Raw genomic sequence first — 10,702 nt, 5'->3', positions numbered from 1 at the left:
AGTACCATTAGGAAATTCTTTTCATTGGGATAAGCGTATGACTTGAATAGGTTACATCCCCAAAATTAGGGGTTTGGAAAGTTAGGTTTTACTAAGGAAATAAATGAATATTATACCGTGGGAGTATAAATTTAAAATTGAAAAAACTTCTTTTAAAACAAATTTCCATCCCAGAAATTATTTTATCAAGCAGTAAAGATGACCATTTTTGAAAAAATGGCCCTCGAGCAGTAAAGATGACCCTCTTGGCCTATGTAGCCAACAAAAAATCCCCCTCTTTACCAGATGACTAAAGTTTTCCCAAGCACTAGTCACTGCACCCGATACCGAGCCCTCGTTGGCTAGCAGACCAACCGGGTCTGCTACCTACTGGTTCAGCAAATCCTATCTCTGTCAGAATGGTATAGCAAAAGAACAATATTGTTTTATGTACTGCTGTTTTGGTAATAAGCAATACTAAAAGCTAAGATCTCCAATTAATAGTATTGGGCCAAGCCGGGATGTTGGAACTCTTAAAAGGGTGTACAAAAAAAGAAATTATTGATAAAATTTCAGGCGCCAAAATAGAGTCTTAGTTAATTATTTGCAATTTTAACCTATATTTGTGTAATTTCTGTCAGCCCCAGTGCATGCATCCATTTATATTGTGCTTTGAGTGTGTCTATCTCTATTATGACAATGTATACAATAAGATTGTTTTTATATGAGTATGTCACAATCATTATCGAGTGTTAGATATAAAATTGGGTGATTGAGGGTATGTCATCGATTGAACATAAAGTAAAAAATAAAATGTCTCGAATGTTGTGATGTGCTTCAATCTATTTGATTTTATATTTATTGGTTAAAAATAATAGTAACTTTCTTGTATCAAAAAATAATGGTATCGTAGTATACAATACCAAGTTCTTTTTGAGAAACGACCAACGACCATGTTTTGTTTCAATTAGGGTTTGCTTTATTTTACTTTACATTCTTTTCATCCATTAAGCCTATCAAAAACGAAAATCTTTGTCTACAAGTTTCGTCCCTTAACCGTACTCAAAACGAAGTTAAATTCTATTAATAACCAATGATGCATTTCGAAGTATTTATAGCCACCAGAATGAGTTAGTATATGAAGAATACCTTATGGATTCACTTGATGTCCTTCATTTTTTTTTTAGGTTAATCAATAGGGGAGAAGGCCCTCTGCTGGTTTGCATTTAAAAAGATAAATAAATACAACTCATAAAGTAAAGGAAGGGAAATAAAATCCAGTGGTCTAACGCGCCAAACTGTAGCATCAAAATAGCACGTAGCCTTTTTGGCCAGTGAGCCCGCTTTCATATTAGCCTCGCAATAGATATGGAAAATAGACCACATACAATTTCAAAGATTATGTCTACAATTGATTGATACTGTGTGGAGTGCTCATGGGGCATTACATCGGCTTTGAATAACATTGACAAGAGGAGTCGCTATCAATTTGCACTAGGAAGCAGTCACATTGAATAGTCGATGGCCTCTATGAGGGCTTGAAATGTCGCATAGTTATTGTATGCAATGCCAAAAAGAGTGGCGAAAGTAGAAATAAATGCACCATCATCGCTTCTGATTACGCCCCACCCCCTGTTAGTCCTGAATTTTGTAAAGAGGATCCATCAATATTCAACTTAAAATGATGGGGGCGAGGAAAAGGCCATACAATCAAAATAAGTGATTTGGACTGTTGTTGGCACTATGTGATTTGCAGATTTTCAGTAATTGCTTTTTCTGATATATGGAACGTCCATGCTTTGACATCTGATAACTCAAACATGTGAGGTGATCCTCCTTAGCAATTGCTCTCACCTCGATGCCTTCATCTGAAATTTTTTGTGGTGACGACCTTCCATAAGAACCAAATTGTAGTGAAGAAAAGAGAATTCCAGATACCAATGAGACCATCTAATTTGAATCCAAAAGCAAATCCAATTTCTAAGCATGGTTGCAATAGATGGTCTTAGGGTAAAACGTTTTTCACATCTCCATGCCACTTATCTCGGAATACCCTACGAGAAAGCATATTGAAATGAAAGATGACAGATTTTTTTCTATAATTTTCAACCATATATAAAAGAAAATTCATTAAAAAATACTACACATAAAACTCGAAAGGGCAAAACTACGTTCGATGAGAAAAAATAACATTGAGAGGTCGGCAAGTGCTAATGAAATAGAATGATAGAAATGAAAGCAAGACTGTATGGATAAAGACTAATGGAAGGTGGATATTCCATGGAGATTTATTTTTAATTCTAAATGAAATTCAAGACTTGTGCAGGGCAAAAATGTCTCTTTTAAGCATGCGCTTAGTTAGCTTAATCTCGCTGCAGATGAACTTGATAGACAAGGATTAGAGGGGATTTCCTAGTTGTAAATTGATTTTCATAAATTGGTTCATACTAGCTGTCTGTTAAATAAGAAAAAGTATACAATATGATCATTTACTTTTGGTACAAAGAGGTCATAATTAATATTGACCATTAAATGTGAAATTGGATGACTGCATTTATTCCATTGACCAAGCTCAAACTTCAAAATAAAATTTGTTGAACTTTGTGACACACCCAAGCTATCAGATTTCACATAAGATGGATATAAATAATTGTGACCTCCTTGTATCAAAGATAAATGATCTCATTGTATACAATCCTATTTAATAAATAGTTAGCAATTGTTGAAAATAAGCAAGAAAAAAAGAAAAAGCGAGAAAGCCTAATAAAATATGCAGCAAATTAAGTTTCCAAAAAAAAATTTAAATATATTCATGACAATCAATTTAGGGTTACAATGGACACTCACAAGGGTTTACGAAAGGTCTTTGGGTGTAAATTTGTTTGGGATTGTACATTATGAGATCATTTATCTTCCTTATTAGGAGGTCACAATTGTCACTAGCTATTAAATGTTAAATTAGACGGCTTGGAGTGCATCATATAGTTCAAATTTTTTTTTAACTTTGACCCTAGTTAACAAAATGCTCACCATCAAACCAATTTGAAATCTACCCAACATCATTGATTGTAATCTCTTTAAAGTAAATGGTATCTTTACATACATTTCCAGTTTATTTTGTATAATGTCCCACAGAATTAATAAAGCTAAGATTAATTTATTTTATATATTTTTTTAATATATCTGTATATCTAGTGGCTAGAGGTCTTTTTTTTTAGAGTAAAACTAATCTTTTAAGGTTTATTTTTTGAGGTGCACCTCACTTCTATCTTATACGGTTAAGACCTTGTATAAACTTCTTCTTAACATAATCATAAACACAAAGAGAGCAACTTTATTCACAAATCTAGAACTGTAATTCCACTTTTGGGAAGAACAACTGTTACCATGAATAATTCAAAAGAATCGTTTCTTAAAAAATGCAAAAGTGGCACACCATATGACCACCAATTTTTCTCTAAGACCACATGATACTTTTTTCAAAGACCAAAATTTTCCCCCTAAGAATCACGGAAGACCTTTTGTGCTTAAATTATATTAAAGTCCCAAAAGGGTTATCACTTCCATAACAGAGTGATGCTATCAGCCATTTAAACCTCGAATTTTAGCAAAGACCGCATAGACTATTCTCTTGTGGGAGCATATATCATGCCCCTACTCCCTCACTCAAAAGACTTGCTTGGGGGATCTTTTTCAGTGAGAAATTTAGGGAATGAAATAAGAACACTAGATGATTATTTTCAAAATAAAAAAATTGAATGTTGGTTTTGGTGACACTTAGATCTCGCCTTTCAAAATTTGAACGGTCTTTATTCAATCTTTAGACATTCTTTTTTTTTTCTACTAAATAGAGATTTTAATTCCAATTTTTTTTGTGAGGTTAGTTTATGGGTTGAAGAGAATACATCCTCAACATTTAGAGTCCTAAATTTACACCTTTATGTGAGGAGTAAATGGATAGTATACTCCTATAGGAGTATAAAGTCGCATTTCAAAACCCCACTTGGAAATGTTGTTCTGATGGCAGAAATCCTATCGATAGGCCCAAAAATCAATTTTTTTGCCTCCCGTTATAAAATTTGAAACTCCAAAAATAGAGCAAATGCTTAACAATTAAAAATAAATGGTCCAAATAAGGGCAAGCTTTATATGCTTCCCCTACAGCATAGAAGTTCTATCCTCCCCCTTATCCAACCCTCCATTCTGAATAGAAGGTTAAGATTGTCTCAATCACAATATCACGTCTCTACACTATTTTAGTTTTAATTTTTTTTTACCAACTATTTTGACACCAAATTTTGGACATCCAATCCTCCATTAAACTTGCACAAGCGAAAAGTATAAAAAAGATATTTACAATAAAATAAAATGACTAAAATACCTTTGAAATTTTTAAGGGGTATTTTGGTCATTATATTTTATCAAAAAATTATTTTAATATTTTTATAGGTGTGCCCCAATGAGAAGATGGCACGTATCAAATTTCATATTCATACAATTTTTATAAAAAAAACTAAAAATAAAATACTTTGAAACGTCGGATCTAAGATCAAATGGTGAATGGCTCTCTTGATCAAAATTGGACGGCTGGATGGTAAAGAGAGGATAGTTCTTCTATGCTACAAGGGACGTATAGAAACTTTTCCTTCCAAATAAGGTGTCACAACTTACAAGGCACATTCAAAATCGGTTTTTTTTTTTTTAAGAAACATCGTGGTCCAAATAATCACTTTTAGGGGGCTCATAGCACCAAAAACTGGAGACCCGCCTATTCTAACATTTTCCTTATTTAGAACAAACCAAGTGATGGTTTACAAGGTATATAGGCGTTCGTCATCTATTGAAAAAAAATACTGCGAAAAGAAAAGGAAGGAAAATTTTTGTTGCGAGTCAGCAGACTTAAGAGCCTGCTGACCCACGAATGTCCATTTTTAAGATGGACGTTGCCTAAAAGTGCACCTGATGTTATTATACACGGTGCACAAAAAACCCAATAAATATATCTTAAATTTTAAAATTTCGTTTTATTTTTTCCCTATGAACATCTTGGCCTAGATCATGAATCCTTAAAAATTTGGATAAAAACCTGGATTTTAGTGGGGGAGCCGCATGTGTACTAGAAGTGCTGGTTCACAAAACAATGATATTCCTATGAGAACATATTGTGCACTTACTCCCTTAGGCAAAGGATGAATTTGGGAAGATTTTCTGATCTGAAAATTTGGAAAACACCTAAAAATCTCTAAACAATACTATTCAATAAAATAAAAAAGGAAAGAGTGATCTAACACATGGATTTCACACTTTAAAAATTGGACAATTTCTATTTAATCTTGAGGTACAATTTCTTTCAAACCCATAGAAAATGATTTTAAAAAAAAAGAAATTATAGCACATGAATTGAAGTCTTACATCCCGAAAATTTGGAATCCTAAAAATGCTCCTAAGTTGGGTTTCACTTGCCAGAATAAATAGACAATATGCTCCCTCATGAGGGACCGTCCTTGTACTTTAAGAAGTAAGGTGCATCACTAAAATTTGTTTGGAGATATAGTTTGGGTACCGAAAATCTTAAGATGGCTTGAAAATCAATGTCATCTCCCGTTATAAAATTCAAAATTTTAAAAATGGTAGGTATTGATCAGGCAGATCTATAAATAATTGAAAATCTTAAAGAAAGATGGTCTAAATAATTCATTATATGATCCACTACTTTTAAGACTTGAAATTTTTTATTCTTATTTAAGGGAGAGATGATCAATCGAAGTGCCCGGACGTCTTAAGGTCGAAATGATCAACCGAAGTGTGTCCAACGTCGGGGACACACTTCTATAGGATTTTTGATCTGCAACTTACTCCAACCGTACAAAGTTTTTTATAAACTTTTTCCATACTAAATTTCCTATCTACTTGTGTTTGATGGTCCTTTTAGTCTTTGCAACTCGTGGCAATATAAACTTTTCCCATTTGTATCCTATCCACTAAAACAAATCAAATATTTATAGATTAAGAAATTAATCAAATAATTCAGCATTAGGAGGTCATGAACTTTTTGTCTAGGTTGCTTTTTATATGTTTAATCATAGTGTCTTTATTTTCTAAAGTAAGTGTGCAACATCCACTAGTAGTATTCCTTTATAGTGTCCTTATTTGAGCCTAATTTTTATGTTTAATTTCTGATGTTTATAGTGTTTAATTTATTATAGTCTTATGTTTAATTTCTTATAGTCTTATGTTTATTTGAGCCTAATTTCTTATGTTTATAGTGTTTTTATAGTGTCTTATGTTTGAGCCTAATTTCTTATGTTTAAGTGACTTTATGTTTATTTGAGCCTAATTTCTTAGGTTTAAGGGTGAAGTAAATTGAAAACTTTTTAGCCAAAAGAGAAACAAACACCTTTTTTATGTAACACATTGAGCATAATAATAATAATGCTTGATACAATATATCATCATTATCATTAGAGTTTTATCTTAACTATTTGGGATCGGCTATGCATGATACAGGATATAAAGAACAGGAAAAACGAAAAAGAAAAAAGAGAAGTGACATGAGATACGGAAAGATAAAAAAAATCAATGGCAACCCAAGTACTTGAAACTATAAAGTGATGGATTATAAGGAATGATGTTGATGAATGGGTCGCCACGGTTACCGTAAGGCCACTTGAATTTCTCTCTTCCTGACTTCTTCATGAAATCTCTATGCATGTAAATATCTGCGTATGTTCTCTTCCTTTTGCAGACAAGGAGAGTATGCTGGTGCAAAATCACATTCATTTGAGCTTTATGACAGTTGCCATAGGAGCAATCAGTGGGTCGGAATTTGAAGCTGCCGAGGTCCTCTTTGAGGATCACTTTCTCCCATCTCTTCTCATCACTCAAACTCCAAATTCCCAACTTCCCTTTCCCAAATGCATGAACCAGACAGACACGCTCGCCCCATCCTACCAATTTGCATGAATGTTGCCTTCGAACTTGTTCTTTTGTCTCGAATGGAAGCTTGAGGTTCTCTTCGACTTCTAAAGGTAGAGCAACACTTCCCCACACGTCTTCCTCAAAAAGGAAAATCTCGACGCTACAACGATCGTGCACATCAATAAACATTCCATAACAAGCTCCACTTACACAGAGAAAAGTATCATATAAGATTGAGAGAGGCTGCTTAGAATTTGTAAGTGGCCCCTCGACCTTTTTCGAGTGCCTCATCGATGAATCAAACAAGTGAAATCCAAACATGTCATTAGGGTTGAAAGCTTGGTTGAGAGGGCTGAATGAAAACCCAAACAACCTTATATGGCCACAGAGGCTTGGGAGGGTAATGAGTTCTTTGTGTTGTGGGATTATAGAGAAAGAGAGTATTAGAACCGGCATTGGATGTTGTGAAGCATACCAAACCATGGCTCGACACAGAGGATCGCAGACACACTTTTACTAAGCTATACACTTCTTGGGCAACTAAGGATTGTGAGGGAAGCTCAATTAAGGGCACTCTACAATTCGACTTTAGGTCAGAGCTATTCAAACTGTAGAACCTGTCGCTCATGGTGATGAGGGTCGAAGGGAAAGGCGGCAAGGGATATGCAAGGGCATGGATTCGAGCGAAGAAAGGAGAGGAAAGCAATTCTTTCCACGAATTGCAAACACATCTGAACATACCAATGGATTTCATCGGCACAAATGATAAAATTCGGACCATAACATCTGCTTGGATAAAGCTGTCGTCATCGATTGAAACTTTGTGTCCTTCTTCTCTCTTGCCTTCCTCAGACGTGTTTGGGTTTGTAATCTCCAAATCCTCTTGCACAAACTTCGCTTTGCCTCTGGTTCTAGTTCTGGTTGAGCCATTCGTCCCTCGATCATCATCATATGAATTTTTTCTCTTTCTTGTCACCATTGCTCCGTATTCAACTTTATGCAAAAACACGTCCTCTAAATTTTCAAGATAAGCCTCCTGTAGCACAATTTTGAGAGTGTCAAAGAGAGATTAATAACAAGAAACTAAGCCTTGTTTTAATGAGCTCAAAGAGATGGAAATAGAGAGAAAATAAGCCTTTTTGCTATCTGTATTATAGTTCAGGGGTTGGCACATGTGGAAGAATAGAGGAGGACCCTATCGATGCAGGACATGTGATCTTGAAATAGAGAACAACGAACATATAAATATTGTAATATGTAATATATAAACTCATTTATTTATAACGCATTTAATTGGTTTTTCTTTTTATTTTTCTCATTTATTTGATTAATGTATTAATTTATTATAATATAATTATTCTGTAATAACTATACTATAGTAATAATTTTTGCATATAAAATTTACATTAATTATGATGTCAAAACGTTTGTCTCAATATCACTATATCTTCAATAACATATCACATAAATATAACATAAACCAAACAATCAACATAAATGATATTATTCACCCACAAAAAATCACAAACACAGTAAGGACGGGTAGAAATAAATATGGAAAGCTTTTAGCAACATAAATATTATAGATATGGTTAAAAAAATACATATACTGTAATTATTCCTTGCAAAAGAGTAGAAAGACAAAGGACAATGGGTGGACTTCTCTATAGATTTAATCTAAACCAACTTTCAAGATCAAATAAACATATATGATAATAAAAGCAGCATCAATAAAGTATAATCGGTAACAAAGAGAAGAGTGAAAAAAAATTAATCTAAAACAATGTTTATGAACAATTAAAGCAAAAAATAAAAGAAAAAAATAACCAAAATTGTTACTTACTCACGAGATGATGAAAAGGAAGCATAAAAACTCAGTAGCAATGGAATTTATTCTTAGCTTCTTTTTATTTTTATTCTTTTTTTATTTATTTATTATGGTTTTAGAGAAAGCTCGCCTTCCTATGAGATTCGCTTCTTCAAGGTCAATGAAATAAATGCAAAAAAAAAATCTCCAGATTCAGTTCTCTCTCTCTTAACACGATATCTCTCCACGTATTTTCTTGAATGAGGAAATTCGAATGTCTTCAATTTTCTATTCAATAAATAAAGGGAGATAACATAATTACTAATTTATTTTTGAAACTTTGATCTTATGCATTTATGTATATCCCATGGAAAAAGAGGTATGATTATTATGAATTTAGGAAATTAAAATTATGAATTAGGATAATTATGGTCTAGAATTGTAAGGTTTGGTAAATGAAAGAAAACTTTTTTTTCTGGTGAATAAGAGATTTAAAATTCGAATTCGATTTGCGTAGAGAGAGAAGATTATTTCAGAATTTGACTTCATTCGTTAGAGAGAGAGAGAAAATCAAGGACTTGATTTGGTAATAGTGAGTTCATGTTTTACCGAGAAAATCATGGGATATGCAGTTATAATTACGAATGGGTCCTCCTTTATTCTTGGGATACTTGTTCACCCTTAACGACCTCTTAATAATGTAAAATATTAAAAACTATAATATAAATAATTTTGAAATATATTAAAAAATCGTAATTAAAAAAAAAAAAACAAAAGAAAATATGATCACACTTTGCTCTAGGATCTTACATCTTTCAATTGAAATGGTCATATAATTATTGTATTCATAATCAATTTTAATTAAAATAAATATTTACATCGAATATTATTTGATAAACTTGGATGATTTTTGTTAAGTATGTTGCTACAAATAATATTCCAAATTTGTAAAGCGAATAGACACTTGTGTCTCTCTATATTTTTTCATATTCCAAGTATTCTAAATAGCACATTTGAAATGAGAATAACAAATTATAATAAAAATAACTAAAATATTGTTATAGAAAATTTTAAAAAATAAATTTATACTTGAAGTTTAAAGTGTGTACGGAGTCGAACCCACATAAAATAAAAGAAAAAGTTTATATAGAGCCGAGGCTCTAAATAATCAAGGAAAAAGTTTATATAGAGCCGAGGCTCTAAACATTCAAATTTGTGCCCACCTCAAAAAAAGAGAAAAATGAGAGAGCGGGAGAGAGATTACCTTCTTTCCTTCTCTCTTAATCGGAGGTCTTTATCTCTTAACAAAAACCCCTTTTGGATAAAATATTGTGAGAAACAAACTTTAGAGAGAGATAATAGACGTTTAAAGGGATGAGGATGAGAGAGCATGCAGGAGATTTTGGATAAAAAAAAAAAAAAAACAGAAACAAACTTTAGAGTGGATAGACGTTTAGAAACCACAGCCCTGACCATATTGTTTAATTATACTGGCTTTCTTAGTAGCACTTTAATTATTGTGGCTATCAAGCTATTCCACAAATACTAAATTTCTTAATGCGTCATCAAGATGCAATAATAACCTTCCAATTTAATTGATAAATCATTTATTCGTTTTGAGAATATGATCAAATAGACCTTAATCCTAAGATAAATGTGTTGATATAAATAAAATTGGAAAATTTTCACATAGAACCCTAATTCCTCATATTATTTTATGGATTTCACCGCACCGCTAATCTTTTATCTCCTTCTTTTATTGACTCTTGACTATAAAAATCAGCTCCAACAAATCTTTTTATACCATTTCAACCCAAAAACTTTTTTAACCATCTTTTCATATTTTCACCATTAAAAAAGTTTTTGGGTGGAAATTGTATAAAAAGATTTTGTTTGGAAAAAGTAAATAAAAGAGGGTGATAAGAGATAAAAGGGTATAGTGAAATCTTTAGGGGTTTCTTTATGTCACTTGAAAGAAAAGTGAAAGTGGGTCTACCA

Source organism: Amborella trichopoda, chromosome 2 (assembly GCF_054954075.1).
Source record: "Amborella trichopoda isolate Santa Cruz 75 chromosome 2, AtrichopodaSantaCruz75HAP2 v2.0, whole genome shotgun sequence".
Classification (NCBI taxonomy): Eukaryota; Viridiplantae; Streptophyta; class Magnoliopsida; order Amborellales; family Amborellaceae; genus Amborella; species Amborella trichopoda.
Note: the sequence above shows the minus strand (reverse complement) of the source record.